General features: G+C 46.4%; 1 protein-coding gene across 1 annotated transcript in view; it reads left to right on the top strand.

The window, feature by feature from the left end:
• The first annotated feature begins 485 nt into the window (after positions 1-485).
• Positions 486-22,633, top strand: part of TLN1 (talin 1) — a 367,391-nt gene continuing 345,243 nt past the window's right edge. The window contains exon 1 of the mRNA XM_063957473.1: positions 486-613. The gene's annotated coding sequence lies outside the window, so the exon portion shown is untranslated. The remainder of the gene's footprint in view (positions 614-22,633) is intronic.

Here is a 22,633-nt window from a genome sequence, read left to right as displayed (position 1 = left end):
AAAACGCTGGCTGACTGGAAAGAAATCGTTCTGATGAACGGCTAGCATAATAAATAGCCAGCCACAACCCTAGCGCTAAATACTGCGGCGTAATGGCGGATATTCAGGGCTAGATGCATCATCGCCTGGAGAGTGATAAAATGGAGAAAAAGTACAGCCAATCAGCTCACAGCTGTCATTTTTCATGCACAGCCTGTAACATGACAATTAGGAGCTGATTGGCTGGTGCTTTTTCACTCTCCATTTTATCACTTTCCAAGCGATGATGAATCTAGCCCCGAAAGCCATAACATTCTGCCAACACTTTCAATGGAGACAGAGGATTCTGCCAGCACTTGGCATGGAGGCGGGGGGGGGGGGGGGGGGGATCTGCCAGCACTCGGCATGGAGGCGGAGGAATCTGCCAGCAATCGGCATGGAGGCGGGATTTCCGGCTGCCAGTGGAGGATGGAGCATAGAGCGCAGAGTGGGATAGAGCGGCCCCTAGCGGCAGGTACGCGGCATAGAGCGCGGTGCGGTTGGCATAGCGGCCCCTGGCGGCAGTAACGCGACACACAGCAGTTCCCGGGCGGGGTCGGCCACTGTGGAGTCAGAGAGCGGTGAGGACAGGACGGTGAGTGCGGCCCGGGGGCACCCAGACCCCCTGTTACCCCTAGAGATGCCCCCTGACCCTGTATACCCCTCACTGGGGTTGTGCGTTCCCATATACCCCGCCTGTGTGTATTCTTCCTTATATACCCTGCCTGAGGCCATACATTCCTACATAGTGTGCTGTCCCTGCCCTGGGTGTATATACATCCCTATATACTGCTCCTGTATGTATATACATCCCTATATACTGCTGTGTACAACTTTATATACTCCTCCTGTGTATATACATCACTATATACTGCTGTGTACAACTTTATATACTCCTACTGTGTATATACATCACTATATATTGCTGTGTACAACTTTATATACTCCTCCTGTGTGTATACACATCCCTATATACTACTGTGTACAACTTTATATACTCCCCTGTGTATGTACATCCCTATATACTACTGTGTACAACTTTATATACTCCTCCTGTGTATATACACCCCTATATACTACTGTGTACAACTTTATATACTCCTCCTGTGTATATACACCCCTATATACTACTGTGTACAACTTTATATACTCCTGTGTATATACATCCCTATATACTGCTGTGTACAACTTTATATACTCCTCCTGTGTATATACATCACTATATACTGCTGTTTACAACTTTAGATACTCCTCCTGTGTATATACATCCCTATATACTGCTCCTGTATGTATATACATCCCTATATACTGCTGTGTACAACTTTATATACTCCTCCTGTGTATATACATCCCTATATACTGCTCCTGTATGTATATACATCCCTATATACTGCTGTTTACAACTTTATATACTCCTCCTGTATATATAAATCCCTATATACTGCTGTGTACAACTTTATATACTCCTCCTGTGTGTATACACATCCCTATATACTACTGTGTACAACTTTATATACTCCTCGTGTATATATACATCCCTATATACTGCTGTGTACAACTTTATATACTCCCCTGTGTATGTACATCCCTATATACTGCTGTGTACAACTTTATATACTCCTCCTGCGTATATACATCCCTATATACTACTGTGTACAACTTTATATACTCCTCCTGTGTATAAACATCCCTATATACTGCTGTGTACAACTTTATATACTCCTCCTGTGTATATACATCCCTATATATTACTGTGTACAACTTTATATACTGCCCCTGTGTATATACATCACTATATACTGCTGTGTACAACTTTATATACTCCTCCTGTGTGTATACATCCCTATATACTACTGTGTACAACTTTATATACTCCCCTGTGTATGTACATCCCTATATACTGCTGTATACAACTTTATATATTCCCCCTGTGTATATACATCCCTATATACTCCCCCTATGTATATACATCCCTATATACTGCTGTGTACAACTTTATATACTCCCCCCTGTGTACATACATCCCTATATACTGCTGTGTACAACTTTATATACTGCCCCTTTGTATATACATCGCTATATACTGCTGTGTACAACTTTATATACTCCCTCTGTTTATATACATCCCTATATACTGCTGTGTACAATTTTATATACTCCCCGTGTGTATATACATCCCTATATACTGCTGTGCGTGTATCCATCCTTATATACTTCTGTGCGTGTATCCATCCTTATATATACTGCTGTGCGTGTATCCATCCTTATATATACTGCTGTGCGTGTATCCATCCTTATATATACTGCTGTGCGTGTATCCATCCTTATATATACTGCTGTGTGTGTATCCATCCTTATATATACTGCTGTGCGTGTATCCATCCTTATATATACTGCTGTGCGTGTATCCATCCTTATATATACTGCTGTGCGTGTATCCATCCTTATATATACTGCTGTGTGTGTATCCATCCTTATATATACTGTTGTGCGTGTATCCATCCTTATATATACTGCTGTGCGTGTATCCATCCTTATATATACTGCTGTGCGTGTATCCATCCTTATATATACTGCTGTGCGTGTATCCATCCTTATATATACTGCTGTGCGTGTATCCATCCTTATATATACTGCTGTGCGTGTATCCATCCTTATATATACTGCTGTGCGTATATCCATCTTTATATATACTGCTGTGCGTGTATCCATCCTTATATATACTGATGTGCGTGTATCCATCCTTATATATACTGCTGTGCGTGTATCCATCCTTATATATACTGCTGTGCGTATATCCATCTTTATATATACTGCTGTGCGTGTATCCATCCTTATATATACTGCTGTGTACGACTTTCTATACCCCGCCCCCTCCGTGTGTATATACATATAATATTAGAATATATGGGCGATTCTCCGTCATGCACGGGACAGCTACACAAATACAAACGACACACTTCTCCATAATACCAAGATGTCAGTGTGTGATGCTGCAGGGTAAGACATCACTACTAAGCTATTACATTAAAAGTGAAAAGCGTGTGATGCCCGGAACTTTATATTCACTTACCGGAGAGTCACCCGTATACACCTCAGCCGTAACCGTAATATACTGACAGGGGAATGAGTTACTCTTGTCCTCCCGTTAGGTGAGTGGGATGTATTAGGCAGACGGTGAGGGTTATGGTTGGCGGTATTTGGGATGGTGACGTGTGTGGTTGGCGGTATTTGGGACGGTGATGTGTATGGCTGGCGGTATTTGGGTGCATGGTGTGGGTGCTTGGCGGTATTTGGGACGGTGACGTGTATGGCTGGCGGTATTGGGTGCATGGTGTGGGTGCTTGGCGGTATTTGGGACGGTGACGTGTATGGTTGGCGGTATTTGGGACAGTGACGTGTACGGTTGGCGGTATATGGGTGCGTGGAGTGGGTGCTTGGCGGTATTTGTGTGCATTGTGGTATTTGGGACAGTGATGTGTATGGTTGGCGGTATTTGGCGAGGTGATGTGTATGGTTGGCGGTATTTGGGACGGTGACGTGTATGGTTGGCGGTATTTGGGACAGTGATGTGTATGGTTGGTGGTATTTGTTGCGTGGTGTGGGTGCTTGGCGGTATTTGGGACGGTGATGTGTATGGTTAGTGGTATTTGGTGCGTGGTGTGGGTGCTTGGCGGTATTTGGGACGGTGACGTGTATGGCTGGCGGTATTTGGGACGATGACGTGTATGGCTGGCGGTATTTGGGACGGTGACGTGTATGGTTGGTGGTATTTGGGACGGTGACATGTATGGTTGGCGGTATTTGGGTGCGTGGTGTGGTGCTTGGCGGTATTTGGGTGCGTGGTGTTGGTGCTTGGCGGTATTTAGGACGGGGACGTGTATGGTTGCCGTTATTTGGGACGGGGACATGTATGGTTGGCGGTATATAGGTGCGTGTGCTTGGCGGTGTTTGGGTGCGTGGTGTGGGTGCTTGGTGCTATTAACGACGGTGACGTGTATGGTTGGCGGTATTTGGGACGGTGACATGTAAGGTTGGTGGTATTTGGGATGGTGATGTGTATGGTTGGCGGTATTTAGGACGGTGATGGGTTTGGTTGGCGGTATTTGGGACGGTGATGGGTATGGTTGGCGGTATTTAGGATGGTGATGGGTTTGGTTGGCGGTATTTGGGACGGTGATGGGTATGGTTGGCGGTATTTAGGATGGTGATGGGTATGGTTGGCGGTATTTAGGATGGTGATGGGTATGGTTGGCGGTATTTGGGACGGGGACGTGTATGGTTGGCGGTATTTGGGACGGGGACGTGTATGGTTGGCGGTATTTGGGACGGGGACGTGTATGGTTGGCGGTATTTGGGACGGGGACGTGTATGGTTGGTGGTATTTGGGACGGGGACGTGTATGGTAGGCGGTATTTGGGATGGGGGCGTGTATGGTTGGCGGTATTTGGGACGGGGACGTATATGCTTGGCGATATTTGGGATGGGGACGTGTATGGTTGGCGGTATTTGGGACGGGGACGTGTAAGGTTGGTGGTATTTGGGATGGTGATGTGTATGGTTGGTGGTATTTGGTGCGTGGGGTGGGTGCTTGGCGGTATTTGGGACGGTGACGTGTATGGTTGGCGGTATTTGGTGCGTGGGGTGGGTGCTTGGCGGTATTTGGGACGGTGACGTGTATGGTTGGCGGTATTTGGTGCGTGGGGTGGGTGCTTGGCGGTATTTGGGACGGTGACGTGTATGGTTGGTGGTATTTGGTGCGTGGGGTGGGTGCTTGGCGGTATTTGGGACGGTGACGTGTATGGTTGGTGGTATTTGGTGTGTGGGGTGGGTGCTTGGCGGTATTTGGGACGGTGACGTGTATGGTTGGTGGTATTTGGTGCGTGGGGTGGGTGCTTGGCGGTATTTGGGACGGTGACGTGTATGGTTGGTGGTATTTGGTGCGTGGGGTGGGTGCTTGGCGGTATTTAGGACTGTGACGTGTATGGTTGGCGGTATTTGGGACGGTGACATGTATGTCTGGCGGTATTTGGAACAGTGACATGTATGTTTGGCGGTATTTGGGACGGTGACATGTATGTTTGGCAGTATTTGGGTGCATGGTGTGGTTGCTTGGCGGTGTTTAGGTGCATGGTGTGTGTGGTTGGTGGTATTTGGAACGGGGACGTGTATGGTTGCCGTTACTTGGGACGGGGACATGTATGGTTGGCGGTATATAGGTGCGTGGTGTGGGTGCTTGGCGGTGTTTGGGTGCGTGGTGTGGGTGCTATTTACGACGGTGACGTGTATGGTTGGCGGTATTTGGGATGGTGACATGTAAGGTTGGTGGTATTTGGGATGGTGATGGGTATGGTTGGCGGTATTTAGGACGGTGATGTTTATGGTTGGCTGTAATTGGGACGGTGATGTGTATGGTTGGCGGTATTTAGGACGGTGATGGGTTTGGTTGGCGGTATTTAGGACGGTGATGGGTTTGGTTGGCGGTATTTGGGACGGTGATGTGTATGGTTGGCGGTATTTAGAAATGTGATGGGTCTGGTTGGCGGTATTTGGGACGGTGATGGGTATGGTTGGCGGTATTTAGGATGGTGATGGGTATGGTTGGCGGTATTTGGGACGGTGATGGGTATGGTTGGCGGTATTTGGGACGGTGATGGGTATGGTTGGCGGTATTTGAGACGGGGACGTGTATGGTTGGCGGTATTTGGGACGGGGACGTGTATGGTTGGCGGTATTTGGGACGGGGACGTGTAAGGTTGGCGGTATTTGGGACAGGGACGTGTATGGTAGGCGGTATTTGGGATGGGGGCGTGTATGGTTGGCGGTATTTGGGACGGGGACGTGTATGCTTGGCGATATTTGGTATGGGGACGTGTATGGTTGGCGGTATTTGGGACGGGGACGTGTAAGGTTGGTGGTATTTGGGATGGTGATGTGTATGGTTGGCGGTATTTAGGACGGTGATGTTTATGGTTGGCGATATTTAGGATGGTGAAGGGTATGGTTGGCGGTATTTAGGAAGGTGATGGGTTTGGTTGGCGGTATTTGGGACGGTGATGGGTATGGTTGACGGTATTTGGGATGGTGATGGGTATGGTTGGTGGTATTTGGGATGGTGATGGGTATGGTTGGCGGTATTTGGGACAGTGACATGTATGGTTGGCGGTATTTGGGACGGTGATGTGTATGGTTGGCGGTATCTGGGACGGTGACGGGTATGGTAGGCGGTATCTGGGACGGTGATGGGTATGGTAGGCGGTATTTTGGACGGTGATGGGTATGGTTGGCGGTTTTTGGGACGGTGACGTGTATGGTTGGCGGTATTTATGACGGTGACGTGTATGGTTGGCGGTATTTGGGATGGTGATGTGTATGGTTGGCGGTATTTGGGATGGTGATGTGTATGGTTGGCGGTATTTGGGATGGTGATGTGTATGGTTGGCGGTATTTGGGGGAGTGGTGTGGGTGCTTGGCGGTATTTGGGACGGTAACGGTATTTATGACGGTGACTTGTATGGTAGGCGGTATTTATGACACTGACGTGTATGGTTGGCGGTATGGGATCGGTATGAAATACCTCCAATCAAAATCCCGACGTTTAAAATCCCGACACCAATTAACCAATGGTCAAAATCCCGACAAGGTCAAAATCCCGACATGGACAAAATACCGACATTTAAAATAAAATACCGACAAGGTCAAAATACCGACATGTGAAATGCCGACAGGTCAAAATACCGACATGCATTTTTGTTGTTTTTGTGTGTGTATGTCGACATAAGTCATCATGGACACCATATAAAGAGTACCGCGTCCCCTCGCATGGCTTGCTGCGCTCGCCATGCTTCGGGCACGGTGCCTCGCTGCGCTCGGACAACTATTATATTCCCCCTCCAGGTCCACTGGGATGGTAAAGTATGAACAAGTCGGTTTCAGTGAAAAAAATCATAAAAAACTCATGTCGGTATTTTGACCTGTCGGCATTTTACATGTCGGTATTTTAAATGTCGGTATTTTGTCCATGTCTGGATTTTGACCTTGTCGGTATTTTGACCATCAGTCAATTGGTGTCGGGATTTTGATTGGAGGTAAACTGACTGCATCCAGGCGGTATTTAGGACGCTGACGTGTATGGTTGGCCGTATTTGGGGCGGTGACGTGTATAGTTGGCGGTATTTGGGATGGTGATGTGTATGGTTGGCGGTATTTGGGATGGTGATGTGTATGGTTGGCGGTATTTGGGACGGTGACTGGTATGGTTGGCGGTATTTGGGACGGTGACGGGTATGGTTGGCGGTATTTGGGATGGTGATGTGTATGGTTGGCGGTATTTGGGATGGTGATGTGTATGGTTGGCGGTATTTGGGACGGTTATGTGTATGGTTGGCGGTATTTGGGACGGTGACTGGTATGGTTGGCGGTATTTAGGACGCTGACGTGTATGGTTGGCCGTATTTGGGGCGGTGACGTGTATGGTTGGCGGTATTTGGGACGGTGATGTGTATGGTTGGCGGTATTTGGGACGGTGACTGGTATGGTTGGCGGTATTTGGGACGGTGACTGGTATGATTGGCGGTATTTGGGACGGTGACGGGTATGGTTGGCGGTATTTGGGTTGGTGACGGGTATAGTTAGCGGTATATAGGTGCGTGGTGTGGGTGCTTGGCGATATTTGGGACGGTGATGTGTATGGTTGGCGGTATTTAGGAAAGTGATGGGTTTGGTTGGCGGTATTTTGGGATGTGAGGCGTGTGGATATGGTAGGTGTAGATGCGGCGCGGTGAGGCGGTGTTGTTGGATTGATGTCTGGTGTCTGTGTAATGGATGTGAGGTCTACAACCCGTCTAATTATCTCCCTTGTTTGTACAGTTGTGAGCAGATGTGGGAGTGAGGGCGGGTGGTGGAACTACTGAGGGAGATGCTCGGTCTCCTGCACCCCATCTACTCACGCTTCCTGTTGCTTCATCCTTACATACTTCCTCTTGTCGCTTAACCTCTTCCTTCCCCTGCCTGCATACGCTCTCATCCTATATATATCTAATAATGGGCATGTTCCTGCTGCAAGCTTGTGAGTCACAGACACTTACTCACCATGGTGTCATTCTCCAAAATCTTCAAGTCTAATTATACTTTGGCTGAATCTGTCCTTTGGCCTGGTCCTTTCTGGCAGGCTGTGCTCCTTACTGTGACCTTTCCTGTAGTGATCTGCCAGAGACTAGCCTTTCATGCAGTGACAGCCTTGGTCAGCCGTCTCCAGCGTCACATGTAGTCGTCACCCAGCCTTGTCCTCCCTTACAGTGGATGTAACAGCTTCAGCCTCACATGTGGTGGTCACCGAGCCTTGTCCTCCCTTACAGTGGATGTAACAACTTCAGCCTCACATGTGGTGGTCACCGAGCCTTGTCCTCCCTTACCGTGGATGTAACGGCTTCAGCCTCACATGTGGTGGTCACCGAGCCTTGTCCTCCCTTACCGTGGATGTAACGGCTTCAGCCTCACATGTGGTGGTCACCGAGCCTTGTCCTCCCTTACAGTGGATGTCCTGGCTTCAGCCTCTCATGTGGTGGTCACCGAGCCTTGTCCTCCCTTGCAGTGGATGTAACAACTTCAGCCTCACATGTGGTGGTCACCGAGCCTTGTCCTCCCTTACCGTGGATGTAACGGCTTCAGCCTCACATGTGGTGGTCACCGAGCCTTGTCCTCCCTTACCGTGGATGTGACGGCTTCAGCCTCATGTGGCGGTCACTCAGCATTGTCACAGTGGATGTAACCGCTTCGGCCTCTCATGTAGTGGTCACTCAGCCTTGTCCTCCCTTACAGTGGATGTCCTGGCTTCGGCCTCTCATGTAGTGGTCACTCAGCCTTGTCCTCCCTTACAGTGGATGTCCTGGCTTCGGCCTCTCATGTAGTGGTCACTCAGCCTTGTCCTCCCTTACAGTGGATGTCCTGGCTTCGGCCTCTCATGTAGTGGTCACTCAGCCTTGTCCTCCCTTACAGTGGATGTCCTGGCTTCGGCCTCTCATGTAGTGGTCACTCAGCCTTGTCCTCCCTTACAGTGGATGTCCTGGCTTCGGCCTCTCATGTAGTGGTCACTCAGCCTTGTCCTCCCTTACAGTGGATGTCCTGGCTTCGGCCTCTCATGTAGTGGTCACTCAGCCTTGTCCTCCCTTACAGTGGATGCCCTGGCTTCGACCTCTCATGTAGTGGTCACTCAGCCTTGTCTTTGCAGTGTTTGCACTGGTTTCTGTCTGTGTAGTGAAGTGCGTTTTTGTTTCTGCATTGTGATGGTGACAGGATGAGTTTAGCAGTGTTTGTATGACACACGTGTGTGAGCATGCGGGTGTGTCTCTCCTGGCAGAATGTGTGCCTCAGGGTCATATGTTCTCCCATGTCATAACTCAGCTGCTTATAAAACCTAAGTAACAAGGGAAAATAAATCTGGAGACTTCCCCTATATGTATGTGTATGTATGTGTGTATGTATGTGTGTATATATATATATATATATATATTCTTTTGAAAAAATAAAGGGAACACTAAAATAACACATCCTAGATCTGAATGAATGAAATATTCGTATTAAATACTTTGTTCTTTACATAGTTGAATGCACTGACAACAAAATCACACAAAAATTATCAATGGAAATCAAATTTATTAACCCATGGAGGTCTGGATTTGGAGTCACATTCAAAATGAAAGTGGGAAAACACACTACAGGCTGATCCAACTTTGATGTAATGTCCTTTAAAACAAGTCAAAATGAGGCTCAGTAGTGTGTGTGGCCTCCACGTGCCTGTATGACCTCCCTACAACGCCTTGGCATGCTCCTGATGAGGTGGCGGATGGTCTCCTGAGGGATCTCCTCTCAGACCTGGACTAAAGCATCCGCCAACTCCTGGACAGTCTGTGGTGCAATGTAGAGTTGGTGGATGGAGCGAGACATGATGTCCCAGATGTGCTCAATTGGATTCAGGTCTGGGGAACGGGCGGGCCAGTCCATAGCATCAATGCCTTCGTCTTGCAGGAACTGCTGACACACTCCAGCCACATGAGGTCTAGCATTGTCTTGCATTAGGAGGAACCCAGGGCCAACCGCACCAGCATATGGTCTCACAAGGGGTCTGAGGATCTCATCTCGGTACCTAATGGCAGTCAGGCTACCTCTGGCGAGCACATGGAGGGCTGTGCGCCCCCCCCAAAGAAATGCCACCCCACACCATTACTGACCCACTGCCAAACCGGTCATGCTGGAGGATGTTGGAGGCAGCAGAACGTTCTCCTTGGCGTCTCCAGACTCTGTCACGTCTGTCACATGTGCTCAGTGAGAACCTGCTTTCATCTGTGAAGAGCACAGGGCGCCAGTGGCGAATTTGCCAATCTTGGTGTTCTCTGGCAAATGCCAAACGTCCTGCACGGTGTTGGGCTGTAAGCACAACCGCCACCTGTGGACGTCGGGCCCTCATACCACCCTCATGGAGTCTGTTTCTGATCATTTGAGTAGACACATGCACATTTGTGGCTTGCTGGAGGTCATTTTGCAGGGCTCTGGCAGTGCTCCTCCTTTTCCTCCTTGCACAAAGGCGGAGGTAGCGGTCCTGCTGCTGGGTTGTTGCCCTCCTACGGCCTCCTCCACGTCTCCTGATGTACTGGCCTGTCTCCTGGTAGCGCCTCCATGCTCTGGACACTACCCAGACAGATACAGCAAACCTTCTTACCACAGCTCGCATTGATGTGCCATCCTGGATGAGCTGCCCTACCTGAGCCACTTGTGTGGGTTGTAGACTCTGTATCATGCTACCACTAGCGTGAAAGCACCGCCAGCTTTCAAAAGTGACCAAAACATCAGCCAGAAAGCATAGGAGCTGAGAAATGGTCTGTGGTCACCACCTGCAGAACAACTCCTTTATTGGGGGTGTTTTGCTAATTGTCTATAATTTCCACCTGTTGTCTATTCCATTTGCACAACAGCATGTGAAATTGATTGTCATCAGTGTTGTTTCCTAAGTGGACAGTGTGATTTCACAGAAGTGTGATTGACTTGGAGTTACATTGTGTTGTTTAAGTGTTCCCTTTATTTTTTTGAGCAGTGTGTATGTGTGTATATAATGTGTCTGGGCAGGTGTATGACTGGTAGGTATATAGGATAGATAACGCTGTATATGGAGTGTTGTTATTACAGGTGCGGTATAATGTATGACTGGTAGGTATATAGGATAGATAACGCTGTATATGGAGTGTTGTTATTACAGGTGCGGTATAATGTATGATTGGTGGGTATATAGGATAGATAACGCTGGTATATGGAGTGTTGTTATTACAGGTGCGGTATAATGTATGACTGGTAGGTATATAGGATAGATAACGCTGTATATGGAGTGTTGTTATTACAGGTGCGGTATAATGTATGACTGGTGGGTATATAGCAGGGGTGTCAAACTCGTGGCCCTCCAGCTGTTTTGGAACTACACATTCCAGCATGCCCTGCCACAGTTGCAGCCGTCCCTAATACAAAATAGATGGCAAGGCATGCTGGGATGTGTAGTTTCACAACAGCTGGAGGGCCGCGAGTTTGACACCCCTGGTATATAGGATAGATAACGCTGTATATGGAGCGTTGTTATTACAGGTGCGGTATAATGTATGACTGGTGGGTATATAGGATAGAGAACGCTGGTGTATGGAGTGTTGTTATTACAGGTCCGGTATAATGTATGACTGGTGGGTATATAGGATAGATAACGCTGTATATGGAGTGTTGTTATTACAGGTGCGGTATAATGTATGACTGGTGGGTATATAGGATAGAGAACGCTGGTATATGGAGTGTTGTTATTACAGGTGTGGTATATTGTATGACTGGTGGGTATATAGGATAGATAACGCTGTGTATGGAGCGTTGTTATTACAGGTGCGGTATAATGTATGACTGGTAGGTATATAGGATAGATAACGCTGTATATGGAGTGTTGTTATTACAGGTGCGGTATAATGTATGACTGGTGGGTATATAGGATAGATAACGCTGGTATATGGAGTGTTATTACAGGTCCGGTATAATGTATGACTGGTGGGTATATAGGATAGATAACGCTGTATATGGAGAGTTGTTATTACAGGTGCGGTATAATGTATGACTGGTGGGTATATAGGATAGATAACGCTGGTATATGGAGTGTTGTTATTACAGGTCCGGTATAATGTATGACTGGTGGGTATATAGGATAGATAACGCTGTATATGGAGTGTTGTTATTACAGGTGCGGTATAATGTATGACTGGTGGGTATATAGGATAGATAACGCTGTATATGGAGTGTTGTTATTACAGGTGCGGTATAATGTATGACTGGTGGGTATATAGGATAGATAACGCTGTATATGGAGTGTTGTTATTACAGGTGCGGTATAATGTATGACTGGTGGGTATATAGGTTATATAACGCTGTATATGGAGCGTTGTTATTACAGGTGCGGTATAATGTATGACTGGTGGGTATATAGGATAGATAACGCTGTATATGGAGTTTTGTTATTACAGGTGCGGTATAATGTATGACTGGTGGGTATATAGGATAGATAACGCTGTATATGGAGTGTTGTTATTACAGGTGCGGTATAATGTATGACTGGTGGGTATGTAGGATAGATAACGCTGTATATGGAGTGTTGTTATTACAGGTGCGGTATAATGTATGACTGGTGGGTATATAGGTTAGATAACGCTGTATATGGAGTGTTGTTATTACAGGTGCGGTATAATGTATGACTGGTGGGTATGTAGGATAGATAATGCTGTATATGGAGTGTTGTTATTACAGGTGCGGTATAATGTATGACTGGTAGGTATATAGGTTAGATAATGCTGTATATGGAGTGTTGTTTTCTCTATCGTCCTAAGTGGATGCTGGGGTTCCTGAAAGGACCATGGGGAATAGCGGCTCCGCAGGAGACAGGGCACAAAAGTGAAGCTTTTACAGGTCAGGTGGTGTGTACTGGCTCCTCCCCCTATGACCCTCCTCCAGACTCCAGTTAGATTTTTGTGCCCGGCCGAGAAGGGTGCAATTCTAGGTGGCTCTCATAAAGAGCTGCTTAGAGAGTTTAGCTTAGGTTTTTTATTTTACAGTGATTCCTGCTGGCAACAGGATCACTGCAACGAGGGACAGAGGGGAGAAGAAGTGAACTCACCTGCGTGCAGGATGGATTGGCTTCTTGGCTACTGGACATGAAGCTCCAGAGGGACGATCACAGGTACAGCCTGGATGGTCACCGGAGCCACGCCGCCGGCCCCCTCACAAATGCTGAAGCAAGAAGAGGTCCAGAATCGGCGGCTGAAGACTCCTGCAGTCTTCTTAAGGTAGCGCACAGCACTGCAGCTGTGCGCCATTTTCCTCTCAGCACACTTCACACGGCAGTCACTGAGGGTGCAGGGCGCTGGGGGGGGGCGCCCTGGGAGGCAAATGAAAACCTTTAAAAAGGCTAAAAATACCTCACATATAGCCCCAGAGGCTATATGGAGATATTTACCCCTGCCTAAATGTACTAAATAGCGGGAGACGAGCCCGCCGAAAAAGGGGCGGGGCCTATCTCCTCAGCACACGGCGCCATTTTCTGTCACAGCTCCGCTGGTCAGGAAGGCTCCCAGGTCTCTCCCCTGCACTGCACTACAGAAACAGGGTATAACAGAGAGGGGGGGCAAAATAAATGGCAATATATATTAATATAAAAGCAGCTATAAGGGAGCACTTAATCATAAGGCTATCCCTGTCATATATAGCGCTTTTTGGTGTGTGCTGGCAGACTCTCCCTCTGTCTCCCCAAAGGGCTAGTGGGTCCTGTCTTCGTATAGAGCATTCCCTGTGTGTCTGCTGTGTGTCGGTACGTGTGTGTCGACATGTATGAGGACGTTATTGGTGTGGAGGCGGAGCAATTGCCAAATATGAGGATGTCACCTCCTAGGGGGTCGACACCAGAATGGATGCCTTTATTTGTGGAATTACGGGATAGCGTCAACTCGCTTAAGCAGTCGTTTGCCGACATGAGGCGGCCGGACACTCAATTAGTGCCTGTCCAGGCGCCTCAAACACCGTCAGGGGCTGTAAAACGCCCCTTGCCTCAGTCGGTCGACACAGACCCAGACACAGGCACTGATTCCGGTGGTGAAGGTGACGAATCAACCGTATTTTCCAGTAGGGCCACACGTTATATGAATTTGGCAATAAAGGAGATGTTACATTTAGCTGATACTACAGGTACCACTAAACAGGGTATTATGTGGGGTGTGAAAAAACTACCAGTAGTTTTTACCGAATCAGAAGAATTAAATGACGTGTGTGATGAAGCGTGGGGTGCCCCGATAAAAAACTGCTAATTTCAAAGAAGTTATTGGCTTTATACCCTTTCCCGCCAGAGGTTAGGGAGCGCTGGGAAACACCTCCTAGGGTGGACAAAGCGCTAACACGCTTATCAAAACAAGTGGCGTTACCCTCTCCTGAGACGGCCGCACTTAAAGATCCATCAGATAGGAGGATGGAAAATATCCAAAAAGGTATATACACACATGCAGGTGTTATACTACGACCAGCTATTGCGACTGCCTGGATGTGCAGTGCTGGGGTAGTTTGGTCAGAGTCCCTGATCGAAAATATTGATACCCTGGACAGGGACAATATTTTACTGTCGTTAGAACAAATAAAGGATGCATTTCTTTATATGCGTGATGCACAGAGAGATATCTGCACACTGGCATCACGGGTAAGTGCTATGTCCATTTCGGCCAGAAGAGCTTTATGGACACGACAGTGGACAGGCGATGCGTAGAGGAGTTATTTGGGGTCGGTCTATCGGATTTGGTGGCCACGGCTACGGCCGGGAAATCCACCTTTCTACCTCAAGTCACTCCCCAACAGAAAAAGGCACCGACCTTTCAACCGCAGCCCTTTCGTTCCTTTAAAAATAAGAGAGCAAAGGGCTATTCATATCTGCCACGAGGCAGAGGACGAGGGAAGAGACAGCAACAGGCAGCTCCTTCCCAGGAACAGAAGCCCTCCCCGGCTTCTACAAAAGCCTCAGCATGACGCTGGGGCTTCGCAAGCGGACTCGGGGGCGGTAGGCGGTCGTCTCAAGAATTACAGCGCGCAGTGGGCTCACTCGCAGGTAAATCCCTGGATCCTGCAGATAATATCTCAGGGGTACAGGTTGAAATTAGAGACAGAGCCACCTCGCCGTTTCCTGAAGTCTGCTTTACCAACGTCCCCCTCAGAAAGGGAGACGGTTTTGGAAGCCATTCACAAGCTGTATTCTCAGCAGGTGATAGTCAAGGTACCTCTTCTACAACAAGGGAAGGGGTATTATTCCACTCTTTTTGTGGTACCGAAGCCGGATGGCTCGGTAAGGCCTATTCTAAATCTGAAGTCCTTGAACCTGTACATAAAGAAGTTCAAGTTCAAGATGGAGTCACTCAGAGCAGTGATAGCGAACCTGGAAGAAGGGGACTTTATGGTATCCTTGGACATCAAGGATGCGTATCTCCACGTTCCAATTACCCCTCACACCAGGGGTACCTCAGGTTCGTTGTACAAAACTGTCACTATCAGTTTCAGACGCTGCCGTTTGGTTTGTCCACGGCACCTCGGGTCTTTACAAAGGTAATGGCCGAGATAATATTTCTTCTTCGAAGAAAAGGCGTATTAATTATCCCATACTTGGACGATCTCCTAATAAGGGCAAGGTCCAGAGAACAGCTAGAGATGGGTTTAGCACTATCTCAAGAGGTGCTAAAGCAGCACGGATGGATTCTGAATATTCCAAAATCCCAATTAATGCCGACAACTCGTCTGCTGTTCCTGGGGATGATTCTGGACACAGTTCAGAAAAAGGTTTTTCTTCCCGAAGAAAAAGCCAAGGAGTTATCTGACCTGGTCAGGAACCTCCTAAAACCAGGAAAGGTGTCTGTACATCAATGCACAAGAGTCCTGGGAAAAAATGGTAGCTTCTTACGAAGCAATCCCTTTCGGCAGATTCCATGCAAAGGGATCTGTTGGACAAATGGTCAGGGTCGCATCTTCAGATGCACCTGCGGATAACCCTGTCGCCGAGGACAAGGGTATCCCTTCTGTGGTGGTTGCAGGAGGCTCATCTATTGGAGGGCCGCAGATTCGGCATGCAGGATTGGATCCTGGTGACCACGGATGCCAGCCTGAGAGGCTGGGGAGCAGTCACACAGGGAAGAAATTTCCAGGGAGTGTGGTCGAGCCTGAAAAAGTCTCTTCACATAAGCATTCTGGAACTAAGAGCAATCTACAATGCTCTAAGCCAGGCGAAACCTCTGCTTCAAGGAAGACCGGTGTTGATCCAGTCGGACAACATCACGGCAGTCGCCCATGTAAACAGACAGGGCGGCACAAGAAGCTGGAGGGCAATGGCAGAAGCTGCCAGGATCCTTCGCTGGGCGGAGAATCACGTGATAGCACTGTCAGCAGTATTCATCCCGGGCGTGGACAACTGGGAAGCAGACTTCCTCAGCAGACACGACCTTCACCCGGGAGAGTGGGGACTTCATCCAGAAGTTTTCCACATGCTATTAAACCGTTGGGTAAAACCAATGGTGGACATGATGGCGTCTCGCCTCAACAAAACACTGGACAGGTATTGCGCCAGGTCAAGAGATCCGCAGGCAATAGCTGTGGACGCGCTGGTAACACATTGGGTGTACCAGTCGGTATATGTGTTTCCTCCTCTGCCTCTCATACCAAAGGTATTGAGGATTATACGGCAAAGAGGAGTAAGACTAGTGGCTCCGGATTGGCCAAGAAGGACTTGGTACCCGGAACTTCAAGAGATGGTCACGGACGATCCGTGGCCTCTACTTCTGAGAAGGGACCTGCTTCAGCAGGGTCCTTGTCTTTTTCAGGACTTACCGCGGCTGCGTTTGACGGCATGGCGTTTGAATGCCAGATCCTAAAAGGAAAAGGCATTCCAGAAGAAGTCATTCCTACCTTGATAAAGGCAAGGAAGGAAGTCACCGCGAAGCATTATCGCCGTATTTGGCGAAAATATGTTGCGTGGTGCGAGCAGCGGAGTGCTCCGATGGAGGAATTTCAACTGGGTCGTTTTCCTACATTTCCTGCAATCAGGATTGTCTATGGGTCTCAAATTGGGATCTATTAAGGTTCAAATTTCGGCCCTATCAATATTCTTCCAAAAAGAATTGGCCTCAGTCCCTGAGGTCCAGATTTTTATCAAAGGAGTACTGCATATACAGCCTCCTGTGGTGCCTAAGGTGGCACCGTGGGATCTAAATGTAGTTTTAGATTTCCTCAAATCCAATTGGTTTGAACCACTAAAGAATGTGGATTTGAAATATCTCACATGGAAAGTGACTATGTTACTGGCCCTGGCTTCGGCCGGGAGAGTATCTGAACTGGCGGCTTTGTCTTATAAAAGCCCTTATTTAATTTTCCATTCGACATAGGGCAGAGCTGCGGACGCGTCCGCATTTTCTCCCTAAGGTGGTATCAGCGTTTCACCTGAACCAGCCTATTGTAGTGCCTGCGGCTACAGACGACTTGAAGGACTCCAAGTTGTTGGACGTTGTCAGAGCCTTAAAAATATACATTTAAAGGACGGCTGGAGTCAGAAAATCTGACTCGCTGTTTATACTGTATGCACCCAACAAGTTGGGTGCACCTGCTTCTAAGCAGTCGATTGCTCGTTGGATTTGTAACAAAATTCAACTTGTACATTCTGTGGCAGGCCTGCCACAGCCTAAATCTGTTAAGGCCCATTCCGCAAGGAAGGTGGGCTCATCTTGGGCGGCTGCCCGAGGGGTCTCGGCATTACAACTCTGCCGAGCAGCTACGTGGTCAGGGGAGAACACGTTTGTAAATTTTTACAAATTTGATACCCTGGCAAAGGAGGACCTGGAGTTCTCTCATTCGGTGCTGCAGAGTCATCCGCACTCTCCCGCCCGTTTGGGAGCTTTGGTATAATCCCCATGGTCCTTTCAGGAACCCCAGCATCCACTTAGGACGATAGAGAAAATAAGAATTTACTTACCGATAATTCTATTTCTCGGAGTCCGTAGTGGATGCTGGGCGCCCATCCCAAGTGCGGATTATCTGCAATACTTGTACATAGTTATTGTTAACTAATTCGGGTTATTGTTTAGGAAGCCATCTTTCAGAGGCTCCTCTGTTATCATACTGTTAACTGGGTTTAGATCACAAGTTGTACGGTGTGATTGGTGTGGCTGGTATGAGTCTTACCCGGGATTCAAAATCCTCCCTTATTGTGTACGCTCGTCCGGGCACAGTACCTAACTGGAGTCTGGAGGAGGGTCATAGGGGGAGGAGCCAGTACACACCACCTGACCTGTAAAAGCTTCACTTTTGTGCCCTGTCTCCTGCGGAGCCGCTATTCCCCATGGTCCTTTCAGGAACCCCAGCATCCACTACGGACTCCGAGAAATAGAATTATCGGTAAGTAAATTCTTATTATTACAGGTGCGGTATAATGTATGACTGGTGGGTATGTAGGATAGATAATGCTGTATATGGAGTGTTGTTATTACAGGTGCGGTATAATGTATGACTGGTGGGTATATAGGTTAGATAACGCTGTATATGGAGCGTTGTTATTACAGGTGCGGTATAATGTATGACTGGTGGGTATATAGGATAGATAACTCTGTAAATGGAGTGTTGTTATTACAGGTGCGGTATAATGTATGACTGGTGGGTATATAGGATAGATAACGCTGGTATATGGAGTGTTGTTATTACAGGTCCGGTATAATGTATGACTGGTGGGTATATAGGATAGATAACGCTGTATATGGAGTGTTGTTATTACAGGTGCGGTATAATGTATGACTGGTGGGTATATAGGATAGATAACCCTGTATATGGAGCGTTGTTATTACAGGTGCGGTATAATGTATGACTGGTGGGTATATAGGATAGATAACACTGTATATGGAGCGTTGTTATTACAGGTGCGGTATAATGTATGACTGGTGGGTATATAGGATAGATAACGCTGTGTATGGAGTTTTGTTATTACAGGTGCGGTATAATGTATGACTGGTGGGTATATAGGATAGATAACGCTGTATATGGAGTTTTGTTATTACAGGTGCGGTATAATGTATGACTGGTGGGTATATAGGATAGATAACGCTGTATATGGAGTGTTGTTATTACAGGTGCGGTATAATGTATGACTGGTGGGTATGTAGGATAGATAACGCTGTATATGGAGTGTTGTTATTACAGGTGCGGTATAATGTATGACTGGTGGGTATATAGGTTAGATAACGCTGTATATGGAGTGTTGTTATTACAGGTGCGGTATAATGTATGACTGGTGGGTATGTAGGATAGATAATGCTGTATATGGAGTGTTGTTATTACAGGTGCGGTATAATGTATAACTGGTGGGTATATAGGTTAGATAACGCTGTATATGGAGCGTTGTTATTACAGGTGCGGTATAATGTATGACTGGTGGGTATATAGGATAGATAACGCTGTATATGGAGTGTTGTTTATACAGGTGCGGTATAATGTGTGACTGGTAGGTATATAGGATAGATAACGCTGTATATGGAGCGTTGTTATTACAGGTGCGGTATAATGTATGACTGGTGGCTATATAGGATAGATAACGCTGTATATGGAGCGTTGTTATTACAGGTGCGGTATAATGTATGACTGGTGGGTATATAGGATAGATAACGCTGTATATGGAGCGTTGTTATTACAGGTGCGGTATAATGTATGACTGGTGGGTATATAGGATAGATAACGCTGTATATGGAGTGTTGTTATTACAGGTGCGGTATAATGTATGACTGGTGGCTATATAGGATAGATAACGCTGTATATGGAGTGTTGTTATTACAGGTGCGGTATAATGTATGACTGGTGGGTATATAGGATAGATAACGCTGTATATGGAGTGTTGTTACTACAGGTGCGGTATAATGTATGACTGGTTGGTATATAGGATAGATAACGCTGTATATGGAGTGTTGTTATTACAGGTGCGGTATAATGTATGACTGGTGGGTATATAGGATAGATAACGCTGTATATGGAGTGTTGTTGTTACAGGTGCGGTATAATGTATGACTGGTGGGTATATAGGATAGATAACGCTGTATATGGAGTGTTGTTGTTACAGGTGCGGTATAATGTATGACTGGTGGGTATATAGGATAGATAACGCTGTATATGGAGTGTTGTTATTACAGGTGCGGTATAATGTATGACTGGTTGGTATATAGGATAGATAACGCTGTATATGGAGTGTTGTTATTACAGGTGCGGTATAATGTATGACTGGTGGGTATATAGGATAGATAACGCTGTATATGGAGCGTTGTTATTTCAGGTGCGGTATAATGTATGACTGGTGGGTATATAGGATAGATAACGCTGTATATGGAGTGTTGTTATTACAGGTGCGGTATAATGTATGACTGGTGGGTATGTAGGATAGATAACGCTGTATATGGAGTGTTATTACAGGTGCGGTATAATGTATGACTGGTGGGTATATAGGATAGATAACGCTGTATATGGAGCGTTGTTATTACAGGTGCGGTATAATGTATGACTGGTAGGTATATAGGATAGATAACGCTGTATATGGAGCGTTGTTATTACAGGTGCGGTATAATGTATGACTGGTAGGTATATAGGATAGATGACGCTGTATATGGAGTGTTGTTATTACAGGTCCGGTATAATGTATGACTGGTGGGTATATAGGATAGATAACGCTGTATATGGAGTGTTGTTATTACAGGTGCGGTATAATGTATGACTGGTGGGTATATAGGATAGATAACGCTGTATATGGAGTGTTGTTACTACAGGTGCGGTATAATGTATGACTGGTGGGTATATAGGATAGATAACGCTGTATATGGAGTGTTGTTATTACAGGTGCGGTATAATGTATGACTGGTGGGTATATAGGATAGATAACGCTGTATATGGAGTGTTGTTATTACAGGTGCGGTATAATGTATGACTGGTGGGTATATAGGATAGATAACGCTGTATATGGAGCGTTGTTATTACAGGTGCGGTATAATGTATGACTGGTGGGTATATAGGATAGATAACGCTGTATATGGAGCGTTGTTATTACAGGTGCGGTATACTGTATGACTGGTGGGTATATAGGATAGATAACGCTGTATATGGAGCGTTGTTATTACAGGTGCGGTATAATGTATGACTGTTAGGTATATAGGATAGATAACGCTGTATATGGAGTGTTGTTATTACAGGTGCGGTATAATGTATGACTGGTGGCTATATAGGATAGATAACGCTGTATATGGAGCGTTGTTATTACAGGTGCGGTATAATGTATGACTGGTGGGTATATAGGATAGATAACGCTGTATATGGAGTGTTGTTATTACAGGTCCGGTATAATGTATGACTGGTGGGTATATAGGATAGATAACGCTGTATATGGAGCGTTGTTATTACAGGTGCGGTATAATGTATGACTGGTGGGTATATAGGATAGATAACGCTGTATATGGAGTGTTGTTATTACAGGTGCGGTATAATGTATGACTGGTGGCTATATAGGATAGATAACGCTGTATATGGAGTGTTGTTATTACAGGTGCGGTATAATGTATGACTGGTGGGTATATAGGATAGATAACGCTGTATATGGAGTGTTGTTATTACAGGTGCGGTATAATGTATGACTGGTTGGTATATAGGATAGATAACGCTGTATATGGAGTGTTGTTATTACAGGTGCGGTATAATGTATGACTGGTGGGTATATAGGATAGATAACGCTGTATATGGAGTGTTGTTGTTACAGGTGCGGTATAATGTATGACTGGTGGGTATATAGGATAGATAACGCTGTATATGGAGTGTTGTTATTACAGGTGCGGTATAATGTATGACTGGTGGGTATATAGGATAGATAACGCTGTATATGGAGTGTTGTTATTACAGGTGCGGTATAATGTATGACTGGTTGGTATATAGGATAGATAACGCTGTATATGGAGTGTTGTTATTACAGGTGCGGTATAATGTATGACTGGTGGGTATATAGGATAGATAACGCTGTATATGGAGCGTTGTTATTACAGGTGCGGTATAATGTATGACTGGTGGGTATATAGGATAGATAACGCTGTATATGGAGTGTTGTTATTACAGGTGCGGTATAATGTATGACTGGTGGGTATGTAGGATAGATAACGCTGTATATGGAGTGTTGTTATTACAGGTGCGGTATAATGTATGACTGGTGGGTATATAGGATAGATAACGCTGTATATGGAGCGTTGTTATTACAGGTGCGGTATAATGTATGACTGGTGGGTATATAGGATAGATAACGCTGTATATGGAGTGTTGTTATTACAGGTGCGGTATAATGTATGACTGGTGGGTATATAGGATAGATAACGCTGTGTATGGAGTGTTGTTATTACAGGTGCGGTATAATGTATGACTGGTGGGTATATAGGATAGATAACGCTGTATATGGAGTGTTGTTATTACAGGTGCGGTATAATGTATGACTGGTGGGTATATAGGATAGATAACGCTGTATATGGAG

This window comes from Pseudophryne corroboree, chromosome 1 (genome assembly GCF_028390025.1).
Source record: "Pseudophryne corroboree isolate aPseCor3 chromosome 1, aPseCor3.hap2, whole genome shotgun sequence".
Taxonomy (NCBI): Eukaryota; Metazoa; Chordata; class Amphibia; order Anura; family Myobatrachidae; genus Pseudophryne; species Pseudophryne corroboree.
This window is presented reverse-complemented; position numbering and strand designations above follow the sequence as displayed.